This window comes from Macrobrachium rosenbergii, chromosome 47 (genome assembly GCF_040412425.1).
Source record: "Macrobrachium rosenbergii isolate ZJJX-2024 chromosome 47, ASM4041242v1, whole genome shotgun sequence".
NCBI classification, from domain to species: domain Eukaryota; kingdom Metazoa; phylum Arthropoda; class Malacostraca; order Decapoda; family Palaemonidae; genus Macrobrachium; species Macrobrachium rosenbergii.
The window spans coordinates 6,367,730-6,380,431 of NC_089787.1; the positions used below are offsets into that span (position 1 = coordinate 6,367,730).

General features: G+C 41.4%; 1 long non-coding RNA gene across 2 annotated transcripts; it reads left to right on the forward strand.

Moving 5' to 3' along the window:
* Positions 1–5,645: 5,645 nt before the first annotated feature.
* On the forward strand, positions 5,646–11,463 carry LOC136830543 (uncharacterized). 2 transcript variants are annotated; one of them, XR_010850650.1, is made up of 4 exons: positions 5,646–9,017; positions 9,184–9,326; positions 9,877–10,252; positions 10,651–11,463. It is a non-coding gene; the product is annotated as an uncharacterized lncRNA (long non-coding RNA). The 2 variants fall into 2 exon arrangements; XR_010850649.1 differs by lacking the exon at positions 10,651–11,463 and having other exon boundaries at positions 5,665–9,017; positions 9,877–10,595.
* The last annotated feature ends 1,239 nt before the right edge of the window (positions 11,464–12,702 follow it).

Sequence of the window (12,702 nt, forward strand, 5' to 3'; positions counted from 1 at the left end):
TGTTTAAGTTTGGTTTGTCTTTTTCACTGGAGTAGGAAAAATAGGAAAAGAGAGTCGAGGCGGTTTTAAGAGAGAGAGAGAAGAGAAAGAGAGAGCACATTCAGTGATTGGGGAAAAGATGAGAGAAAGATCGCAAGTGAATGCTTATTCTCGTCGTCTCTCGACGTCTGCCCGAACGGTGCATGTCGGCAGCACCGTTCAGGAACCGACGTGACACGACAGCCACTTTTATTCTTCGTCGTCAGACTTTCAAAGACTTTGGATCCTATAGACGATTTTAGGCGCCTTTTGACGCTTTGTTCGATTTCCATCAATAATCGACTTTGGGTCATTTCATGAATCAGTCTCAGGTCCCAAAAGGAATTTCCGTTGCCCTTGCCTGTCCTCGAGGATTTGTCTTGGAAAGAGATTTGAGACAGAAAACGGAAGCATTTCGACCTCACTACACTTGGTGAGATTTGCTTTCTAGCCTCGCACCTGCCCCTACAGATGGCGGCTTCTTGCGAGGCTTTTTTCTGTTTTTAATTCAAATCATCTGCTGGCTCACTGAGGCCTGTCCAAGGCTAGGCGTCCTCCATTACAGGGTGATTGGGTGCCTTTGCGAGACTAGAATGACAGGGTGGCTCAGAAAAAAAACTGACGAACACTGCGTTCGTACGCCATACATTGGCTGACTTCCAGCAGTTCAGTGCTTATCAGAGTCATGATCTTAAGTACTAAAGGTGTTTATAGGAATAACTTCATTAAAGTATAGAATTAAGGACCACCTGTATATAGTCTGGTGACTCTATCAGAAGACCTAAGACCTTTAGTCAGTCGAGCACCAGGAACCGGAAGAGGAGGCCATAGAACGAAGGCAGGAACTAATGACGTAAGGCATTAGACCGATGCCTCAGTATATAAGAGATATATTTCTTTTACCTTTAAAATCAAGCTTTGTCAGGCGTGTGGTTTGACGAATCTGGTTTGATTTCAACCACTGAGGTTTAACGGTTGGTTTTTATATTTAAATAAGTAACGACAGCACGTGACTCAGGTTGGTTTAAGGGAGACGAAGGAGATGACCTAGACTTATATATTATGTCGAGTCAAACAGACCATTGAACAAGAATTTAGTCTTATGTATAAGTAGCTTTTATCATTCAGTTACGTAAGAAAATAATCCTGAGTTCAATCCTTTTTAAATCCTCTAAATATATACTGTAATTTCCACCTCAAGTAACGGATTTCGGAATAGCCCTAGACTGGAATTGTTATCCATCAGGCTTACAGCTACGGAGATAGACTGAAATGCTCTTGATACATGCGCCTGTATGCATGCGTATGTGTGTGTGTGTGTGTGTGAGTATTTGTTAACGGATTTATATACCGGATTATAAGGCCAGAACTAATAGTGTGGGTATCATTCCTCTGTCCACCCACGGTTGGGGATGAAGCACGTGCACATGAGTGGCACGTGACTGTCTGACAGTTAACGTGTCCGATACCCTTGGCTTATTGTGATAAATATTAAACTATTTCTGTGGTAACGTATTCGAATATTGATATATAAAAAGAATCCCCATACCTTCTTTTACAAATCATAAAAATGCCGATTTGTATCGATAATATGAGAATGTAGTCAAACGAAGAAGACAGTGTGTAAAACGGTCTACTCAGACCAGAAACACAAACTGTGAACGAGCGATGGGTTTCAATAATCATTTTGCTTTATCTCACCCATTTTATATACCCAAAGCTACACTTGCTACAGTCCTGTGCTCACAAACTTTACAGATTACAAGATTTCGTTATGACTAAAAATTGGTCTATGTACGATTTCGTTGAATGAATATGAAAATATCTTTACTATGGTACCAAAGTTATATAATCCACATCCGGAAACCGGAAAAGTAACCTTCATTGATGTTGACCGCCAGAACACGAAGCATTGGCAAGCGAACACTAGGCCTGGTCATCAGATATCTCATTTTACTGACCTGCTTTCAAGCAATCTTTCATTTCATGTCAATCAAAACTACTTTCAGATTGTAACCTTGATTTATTCATTTTATCTAAGTACCATTCCAATGCCTTACATTAAAAAAGAAGTCTAGGCTAGCCTTTTATGCCGTATTATGTCATCAACACAAAGGATGACGGGAACTCAGTGAGATTTCAAACTTTTGCTCGATAAGTTATTTGGTAAAAACTCCTGAAATTGCCCAGTCACTGAGGTATTTATAATGATTATGAATGCTCAAGGAAAAATCATATAAGTAAGCAAAGTATTCTGAAGAAACCGGCCGTACCACTGTCAAAAAAAAAAAGAAGAAATTTCCCGCCCTCCACCCAATGTTAAGTTGAGGTGGTTGCATCTTCCTTCGACCTTCCCCAGACAGCTGCTTCATGACAGCAATATTTCCGCTTTATTTCGAATATTTATTCTGGTAATTTAGCACCAAGAGAAATGATTAAAATTCCTTTTATTAGCACTCGCACAGCCAGATGTCTTTTTCTTTACAGTGAGAAAAAGCATAAGTATTGAAACCTCATCGTTCGTTTGTGTTTGGTTGGCGTAGACTACATGATACGAGTTCATCTTTCGTGTGCTTCTATTGTGATGTTATTATCGAAATAAATTGGTATGTTTCTGATCTAGATCAACTTGTGTGAGGGTTCTTTGTATATATAAACATTCAGATGATTACTGAAGATGAAGTTCGCCTTTTTACCACAGTAAGCAAGCGATATGGGAAACATTGATTTCAACCAAGCACCAGCTAGCTCACCTACGAGGCGGATGTCATGTCACATCCACCAACTGCCTTCGTTGGTGAGTGGACAGATGGAATGAGACTGACTGTATGTATTTTCTTTATTCTATAATCCATACAATATTTACAATAGTTCTTTACAATGAAATTAGCATGACTTGGTTTCTACTAAATGTAGATTAATATACAGTACTGTAGTGATTAAATTCTTCCAAAAAAAATTCCCAGAGGTTTTCGTAATCTTATTGGCATTGTCGGAAATTAATTTTATATCATTTTTGTATTGCCTGCACTTCGTTCTTACACGGTGGGGACCAAGATCAACTATGAACCTAGATTTATCACTTCATTGACCTTGAAAGCATCTCTCTCTCTCTCTCTCTCTCTCTCTCTCTCTCTCTCTCTCTCTCTCTCTCTCATATTATTACGACAGGAAGAAAGCAATGTCACTATTATAGTAATGAAGGGAATTTATGAAAGGGCCTATTCATATCTCTTCATGGCTACCTAGGCCTATAATATCGACTCAAGACGAATGTAAGTTTGCCAACACTTTCGGCCTCTTCTGACATGAGGACTCTTGAAAAACTTGTTATAAATGAACTCTATAAATCATAGTGTCATATTGAGAGGAAGTTAGGAGCAATTCTCTCCTCTCTCTTTCTCTCTCTTTCTCTCTCTCTGTCACGAGCAGTCCTGTCTGTCTGTATGTCTGTTATAGCCAGTCCTGTCTGTCTGTATGTCTGTTATAGCCAGTCCTGTCTGTCTGTATGTCTGTTATAGCCAGTCCTGTCTGTCTGTCACAAGTGTCCGGTCTGCCTGTCTTTGTTAAAATCAATCTTTACTGTCTGTCTCTGTCACCGTGGTGTATCTGTCTGACTGTCACAAGCACTCTTGCCTGCCTGTCTGTCCTGTCACAGCAGTAATCTTGTCTGACTGGCGTGTGTCTGTACAATCAATATTGTCTGTCTGTCTGTCTATCTGTCACTGTCACAAGCAATCTTGTCTGTCTGTTACTGTACAAGCAATGTTGTCCTGTCTGTGTTTATCATAAAGTAATCTTGTCTGTCTGTCACTGTCACAAGGAATGTTGTCTGTCTGTCATCACAAACAGACTTGTGTGTCTATCTACCAGTGCCATAAGTAATCTTGTCTGTCCTGACTGTTTGGCATCCTGTCTCAAGCAACGTTGTCGTCTGTCTGCCTGTCGCTGTCTGAAAGCAATGTTGCCTGTGTGTGAAATGCCTGGCAATCTTGTCTGTCCAGTCACTGTCACAAGCAGAAGTGTCATCTGTCTGTGGCGCAATACAAACGAACTTGTGTCTGTCTACAGTGCCATAAAGTAATCTTGTCTGTCTGACTGTTTGTCACTGTCTCAAGCAACGTTGTCGTCTGTCTGCCTGTCGCTGTCACAAGCAGTGTCATCTGTCTGTGGCTGTCAAAACATGGCATTCTCTCTCTCTCTCTCTCTCTCTCTCTCTCTCTCTCTCCCAAAACACGTATGTTTGTAGAAAGTTATGCAAACTGTCTCTGTCTTTCCCTGTGCTTGTCCATTGAACAAATTAAGTGCTCTCTCTCTCTCTCTCTAATTCACCACAGTTTGTCTGTTCTCAAGAATATTTGACACATTCTTTGAACGAAATGCTTGAGACTAGGCCTAGCACGGCGGCTTAAATTATCCAGCTGTTGTAGATTTGTTTTCACCCCATAATCGGTAAGGATGGTGGTGACCGGAGGCACAATATTCATCTCTTTGTTTTAGATTGGAATAGGCTTTGACCTGTTCGGCCTTGTCCTTTTCAATATATTATATATATATATATATATATATATATATATATATTGCAGTAAAGATATATATCACGTATATGAGTATATGCCTCAGATAATAGGCCTAATGTTCACATTTGCTATGACTTCAGCATTCGTGTAGCAAAGCTAATTTGCAATTTATAAATAGAAGTTTGTGACGGGAAAAGAAGCCATTTTTCCCCACCAAAATCCGGAACCTTCTCGAGAAGAAGAAGAAGAAGAAGAAGAAGTGCTGTGAGCGCATTTATATATTATCTAAAATGACGGCGCTTGGCCCACGTCTGTCCCTCGAAGGAGGAAGAAGCACACTGCAAGAATGCTTACGTTCTCTCTCTCTCTCTCTCTCTCTCTCTCTCTCTCTCTCTCTCTCTGTATCTTTCTTCTAGCAAAGCTTATAATGATACGCGACGGCGCCCATTCTTCAATAATAAACACTTAATTAAAGGCTGAAGAATATCAAATCCCTACATCGGTTTTGGAGCCACTTTTACGTGATGACGTCATGACCGCTCTTACGACGTCGCGACCACTCTTCTTCCGCCCCAGCCTCACAATGAAAACTTCGGTCAAAATGTCGTTTTCTTTGCCAGCGTCGTCGATGACATCCCAGTAATGATTAACTAACAATCTCTTAAAATTTCGCACAAATCATCATATATATATAAACATCCCAGTAATGATTAACTAACAATCTCTTAAAATTTCGCACAAATCATCATATATATATAATTTCAAAATGTAGCACAAATGAATTGAAAATCAGGGGTTTTCGTCTGGTGGTGATGAGAGAAATGTGCACGATTTTAAAAGCTCATGTTTCCGACGCCCCTCCTCCCTCGGACACCCTCAGGGGCTGAATGCCCCTCTTTTCCTTTCTGTTATTCATTCATTCATGAATTATTCATTAATTTCTTTGCATACTCAATCAAATAGAAAGATGATACAAAAATAATCAAAACGATTTCAAGATGGACGCTGGATGGTGATAAGCACATACTGTAGGTCTAGGTTTGGCAGCTCTCCTGGATGCCCTTAGTTGGATATTGCTTACAGTATGCCTTGTTGGTAACGATTAAGTTGGTAGTTAACATTAACCCACAGTTGTGATAAAGTATCGGAGGGCAGAGGGGGGGCGGGCCTGGTGTGGACTACAGGGCTCAGTCACCCAGCAGGGACGAATGGGACCTTGAGTTGACCCTCTCACTGGCCAAATCCGAGTTTCCCTCGGCTCTCAGAATGCCTCCTGTTTTGTCCTGAAATTGATGTTCTTCATGAATGAAGAGGCATCTGTTGAGAGCAAGTGAAGAAATCCCTTTCCCTGTACTATTACTATTTAGGACATTTGAGGCACTTGGCCTTCAGAGAGAGAGAGAGAATCTGGTTGGATGTATGACGTCACCGGGAGGGCTTGGTGAAGATGTGTAAGTTTCATATATTATGTTGTGACAGATGTCCCGGGAGAAGGGCGAATGGGTTAATGGGAAACTTCATAATAAAACGTATGACTTGCCATAGAAAAACACGAGAGAGAGAGAGAGAGAGAGAGAGAGCCTGATACTCGAGTTAGAATAAATAAATAAAGACCCTATTCTTTGACAAGGTTGGTGTTAGTGACGTCACTAAGTTATTGAGTTTTATTTTAGATATATTAAAAAACTACAAAGCCTTATATGTTCCATTTAAGTTATTATAATAAGCTATAATCATCGGATTATATTGTTGAGAATTGTTGAATGTGCTCCAAATGTATTTTATTAGAAGACTTTGGCGAGGAATCTGCGGGAATAATCATCGGGTGCACCAAGTAAACACTGGCTTCGTTGCTGACATTACAGCCAACAGAAAACAGATGTTAATATTAACTTTCAATCTTCTTGTCGTAAACATTGAAATAAATTCTAAACTGATACTTTTAAAGATTATTATTTATTAAATCAAATACATTGTAGCATAAAGGGAAACCACAGTGATGTACGAAGTGGCGACAGAATCCCGGGAGTTGTGATTTCATGAACGTCGCCATTCTCGAGAGCGACCATCCAGACACTCAGACTTCTTCTTCCTTCCTACCTTCCTTCCTTCCCGACACTTGTTCTTTTAAACCGTAAATGTTTCTAAATGATTAAGAAAAGACCTTTGTTTTCCAAACAGGAAATTATAATGAACTTTGGCGAAAATCCAGAAAAGTCATATTACTTCTTCTTCTTCTTCTTCGCAGGCGTCAGCCACTTCCATAATTGGAACTCTCATCTCCTGCCAGTTGTGCGATCTTTATTGTTCCCGCGTCGGCGATTTTCGTGAATTCTTTTCTATTAACGAGAGAAATCGGTGTATTCCGTAGTAATAATAGAGGAAGGTTTAATTTAATAATTAAATAGACACATAAGAAACAGAGGTCTAATAAGGAGATATGAGAAATAAAAGGGCCGATTGTAGGAACTATTTGTGACTCCTCCTCTCGTAGAATTAGTTGGCGACTCACCGACATTATTTCATTAGAATAAAATAATAGCAGAGTGAAGTGCTGAATGGGGTTGAAATACCCTCGAAATACTGGGAATTGTAATCAGATCCTCCCATAGACCTCCTTTGGATGAAAGCAGGCTCCAGTCCTATCCTTGGAAGGGGTCCTTGAGGGCAAACCGACAAAGAGGCCTCTGGAGTCCCACAAGGTGGTAGGAGACTCTCCTTGGGTCGTCAGGTTTGGCCTCATTTTAGCTTCTTCTGATTTCGTCTTTTTGGGGCTTTTGTTTGTGCATAATGGCCTGAATTTTGCTATTTGGTCTTGTTTGATTGGAATGGCGACCTAGGTAGTCTACTGAGGCTGGTAAAGTTTTACAAGTTACCAATAAGACTCCAGCAGCTACCAGCCATTTTTGCTTGAAAAACCATTTTGAGTTTCATGCAGAAATTGCTGGGAAATGATAGGGGGTTACTAAAAGAACGCCTAAAAATATAACCTAACCTGTAGGGTTTATTAGTTTAATTTTGCTATTACCTATGGAGGGCCACCTGGTATTACCTTATACGTCGTAATTAGTTAATTTTTTATCATTTGCACATAGTGTTTATGGGGTTCAAAATAACGAAAATGAAGAGCTTTTTTCAAAAATGTAGGTTACAATTTCATATCGTTTATTGGCAACTTACAAAATAATACCCAGAGGCTAGGTTGGGATGAGAAAATGATGAGGCTTTTATCCTCAGACATTTAGACGTGGAGAAGGTACCCAAGGCTGTACCCTATTGTGTGGCAAGGTAGGGCATGGTACCCCATGGTAGGTTAGGTTAGTATTCCATCAGGCTACAATCTTTCACAATCACACCCTAGTTGGGTCAGGTCAGGTGAGTCGGGTGAAGTGAGGGTGTATTATTGAAGCAGCCGTGGCTGGGCAGGCTAATGCATTCCAAAAACATTGGGAAATGCAATGAGCAATATTAGGCCAGCGGCTTTGGTTTGTTACCCATTGCAACACTGGACTTCGAGCTGTACTAAATTTGTTTATTCTATTTGTTTAGGCTTGAGTTTTTCTTTTGTTTTTTCCACCTTTACAGGCAAAGTTTGAAAGTGGCTCACTGTAGGCAGGCTAAGAAGCTTAGGTGTTAGTCCATACAGTTGTGATTTTAGAAATCCTATAGGCTTAGGCATATTGTGATGAGCGCAGCCCAACCATGCATGAACGTTTTGTGAGCCGTACTGAGGCAGCGTCATTACAAATTGCCACAGGCTGTATTTGTTGGGAAATCTTTTGGACCAACTGTGTGTGTGCCCAGACCCTTCCTGTGAGGAGGCTGCTTAGGTAATTCATATCTCCCTTACAGTGACCTGTTTCTCTTGATTTTCTGCGTTGCACACTTGGGAATGGTGTACAGTAACACCAATTTATGTACGAGTACTACTTTCGAGTTTTTTATTTTAAGCACATTTTTGAGGGGACCTTCCTTCATAATTGCTTTGTTTAGGGCTTTTATATGTAATTATGAAGGATATCTCAACCATTGTGCATCTCACATAGCTTTTCATACCTCTGTAACCAGGTTAGGCCAGGCGAGGTCTGCTTTCCGTTGGTGTCATTCTTGCCGCTGATTAACTGATGGTTGCAGCAAATTCTCTCACCGTCTGCTTGCATAGTTTATACACATTTTTTTATAGTGTGGGGTGATTTGCAGGTTGCATAATAATGTAATTTTCTGCATTCAGAGTCAAACACAATGAATTTTTCTTTTCAGCATCTTCCATTGGATGCCATGCACAATCCAGCTCCCTCTTTGTTGGTGGGGGGGTGTTTGGCGTTGGTCATCGTCCAATCAACGAACATACTGGAGCCAGATAATTGTCAGCAGATTCAGAAGACCCTCCCCCCACCCCCCCTTGGAATTGGGGTTCCAGGCACTTGACAAAAGTCTTCTGGGACCCACTGAACTGTACTAGCCCACTACTGCCTTAATGTAAGTTGGAACTGAATTGCTACTGTAAGAAAAACTGTCTGCAGAGACTACCAAGGAGGAGACATTTCTTGAATAGAAGCTGAAAAGCTGGGGCGAGAACACATCTAGATAGAAAGGCCAGCGTTATATGATGTTAGTCAGTATTAACAAGTTTCTTTTTTTACAGGATTGCTAAAGCATCGTGACCCAATACATTGCCAATGACCATGGAGTGGAGCTTGGAAGAGAGTATATAAGATTGGCAGATGAAGGTTGTCTGGAGGAAGTGGTGTACAGCACAGACACTGAGAAATCTTCCACAATAATGAGGTAGAAATGTAAATATGACATGGTTTTGAATTGCAGACAGAAGTCAAGTCCATAACTTCCATGACAGAGTTTAGGAGTTGCCCAGGTCTAGTGGGCTGGAGTCAGGGCAAAACCTAATCCCAAAACAGCTTGTTTTAAAATTGATAGGTCAACATTTCTTCCCTTCCCCAATCGCTTTGAGAACAAAGTTGGTCCGATTACAGCTAGGAGTTTTTAGGAGTGTGTATATTAGCTTTCTCAGTTTGATGACTGTGTTGACAAATACTGTTCTTTATTCAGGTGTCCATCTCTTGTGATTGGATGTAACTGGTAGTGTTAGGTTGAATGTTCAGGGTTTTTGTAAACTTGGTTAAAGAGGGTTGGGGGGGCGAGGAGTGGTTTGGACAGTTAGTTTTGGTCAATCTGTAAGGTAGATAAGTGCAGGTGAGCTTACTGAAGCTGTATTTTCCTTGATATTGAAAGTTCGTGTAGCAGCCTTGTTGTCTGTCAATGAGTGAATCTTCACTGCTGTACATATTCTTCATTTCTGTTTTTTTTTTTTCTTTTGCAGGTGGAGTGTGTGCAGAGACGCCGTATTTCCAGTTGGAACTGCAAATAAGACTGACAGGACTTTAACTCAAAAGTGACTGCTTGTTAGGTTGCATACGCTATCCTGGTCAGTACTAATTGTGGTCCCCAGGGAGGCATGAAGGAATTTTGAAACCACTAATCAATCATTACCACTTTTTTAGAGCATTTGCCATTACTCTTTGAAAGTCTTAAACACCATTTCGTGTCTCTGGTTAGTGGCTTCTGCGTGTGACCTGGCAGTGGGACATATTAGAGGAGGGACATCTGTTGGCATGAATTAGGAAGCAAGCTGCTGGAAAAGGCTCATGAACAAGAGCCACTCCAACTAGGGATTAACCTGAGGAGAAGATAACAAGGTATGTAGTTCGTCCTACATTTGTCCGGCAACCTCCCCGTAGTTTTCCTGATTGTGCCTCTTCCTTTGCTTACTTTCTGGTCACTGTCTTTGTTTGGGTATTTTATATTTCAGTCATTTTATCTCCTTTCATTTGTTTGCAGCCTCTGATTCTGTAACAGCATTAGGGTTCATCTTCATAGCTGTCATATGGAGCTTTCTCAGTGGGTTGTCAGTCAACCTTTTTCCTGCCTGATGAGGCACAATGTGCCAAATTGATGACTGTGCATTTCAGTACTTTGTGAAGCCTTCCTCTGCACTGAATATTGTTACCTCTTTTGTCTAGGCTGTGATAATGTAAGGCTCAGTGCAATGTAGAGTTTTGCTCTCCCACCTTCTCATAGGTATTAAACCTTTCAGATAGCTGTCAGTGGGCGTAAAATGGCCGGGAGAAGTGTTCTGAATCTGTCAATCTTAAATAATTAGAAATCTGTTGCAGGAATGGTGGTCTGGTGGAAAGTACCACAGTTGCTTCAAGGACACAACAGAGGTGGTCATGGAGAGTATGGCATTAAAATCTTCATGACAGAAATATTTAACACTTATGCCTCCAGTGGTAGGTTTGGTGCTTGACGCATTTTGATAAAGCTCTGAAGTCTGCTGTCTTCTGCTTGTTCTCCAGTGAGTTTGTAGTCTCAGCGCTTTGTGTTGTTGTGACGATAAATTTTTATTTATCAAGGATTGAATCCCCTACAGACTCCAGCTCTTGTTGCACTTTCTTCAACTGAGCTTTTTTTGCTCTTTCTGTGACTCAGCTCTTATTGCTCCTTCTTCACCTGGAGTGTTTTCATTCTCATTGCCTCGATCCCACTACTGTACACTGTTTATAGGAAGAGACCCAGGTAACATTGTCCCAAGTAAGATTTTCTTGTCTGCCTTGAAGCTGTAGACTGCCTGTCACCTGAAGTAACTTCATTTTCCTTGTAAGTGTACCACATTCTGGGTGGGTTGCTGTCAAGAGGGATTTGTACTAGACTGTCTGAGAGAGACAGGTGACTGGATGTTTGTTTGATTGGTGTTAAAGCCGGATTTATTCCCAAGATATCTTCCTGGTTTGATGAGCATCCATTTACTATCCTGATGGAGAACTTGACTGGTTTATTATTCCTTGATTAAGACCTTAAAGAAGTCTTCTATGAGTATTGTTGGTGTTTCATATTGTTTCATTGTCATCTCTGTGTCAAAAGGGTGGAAGAGCAAGTGTGCTCAGAGGCATGCAAAATGGAATGATTGTGTCTTGTTCCATAATGTCTTACTGAGTACTTATCTTTGCACTCTTTGAGCTGGATGACGGCGGGAGCAGTGAGCACGCCAGCAATAGGCGACGCTGGAGCAATCGGGAACAACCAGTCCATCGGGGCAATGCTCATCAAGCCAGCTCTTGGGAACTAAATCGGCGCAACGCAATCAAACTGTTTATCGGTCACTATCTCTCGAACGATCTGCTACAAATCCTTATGACACGCCCCACAGGAAAATGATTACTTCGAGCGTCTTCAGGCGAACAGAAAAAACTGGTTTAATACAAACGTGGATCGTTTTTGTGGCCTCCGGAAGAAGGAGCAATAAGAAGCTGATGCAAAAGAAAGTGCAACAAGAAAACTGAGATTCAATCCTTGATAAACTCCAACTCGTCTGTGGCACAAAGCGTGAAGACCAAACTTCGCACAGGCTGAGCAGCGAACGAGAGCTTTATCAAGTCGGCGCAAACTACCGCGACCATAAATGTTGAAATATTTCTTGTCGTGAAGACGCATACTCTCCGCTGACCGCAACTGTGTTGCTGCCAACGAATTCTAATTTGAATTGTTGAATTCGAAACGCTCCGACCGCCCGCTGACTGACTATCTGTTGTACTATGAGGAAGGTGGGAGGCAAACTCGCACGTTGCGGCGCTGAGCACCATTATCACGGCTGTTTAAAGAGGAGCGGCAATGACGATTGCGAAGGAAAGGAGCTTTGCAAGTACAAATGCGCAGTCATCATTGGCCGTCGAGCTGAAAAGGTTGACTGACAACCCCTTGAAAGCTCCGTATGACGGCTATGAAGATGAACACATTGCGAAATCAGGAGCTGCAAATGAAAAGGAGGAACAAATGACTGAAACTATAAATGCGAAGCAGGCAGTGACCAGAAGTGAAAGCGAGAAGGCAATCGGAAGGCTGCGGGGGAAGGTACGGTTGTAGGACGAACTACGCTGCAGCTGATGCTCCTCGGGTTAATCTGGTTGGTGACAACGTTCATGAGCCTTTCCGGCGGCTGCTTTCTAATTCATGTAACGATCGTCCTTCTCTGATCACCGCGTTTCAGCCAAACGCAACCGAAGTTTACGAGCGGCTGTTGGGCTGCTCGAAAGAAAGTTTGACAGAAGCAAAGAATTGGTGATGATTGATGAAACACAAAATTCGCTAA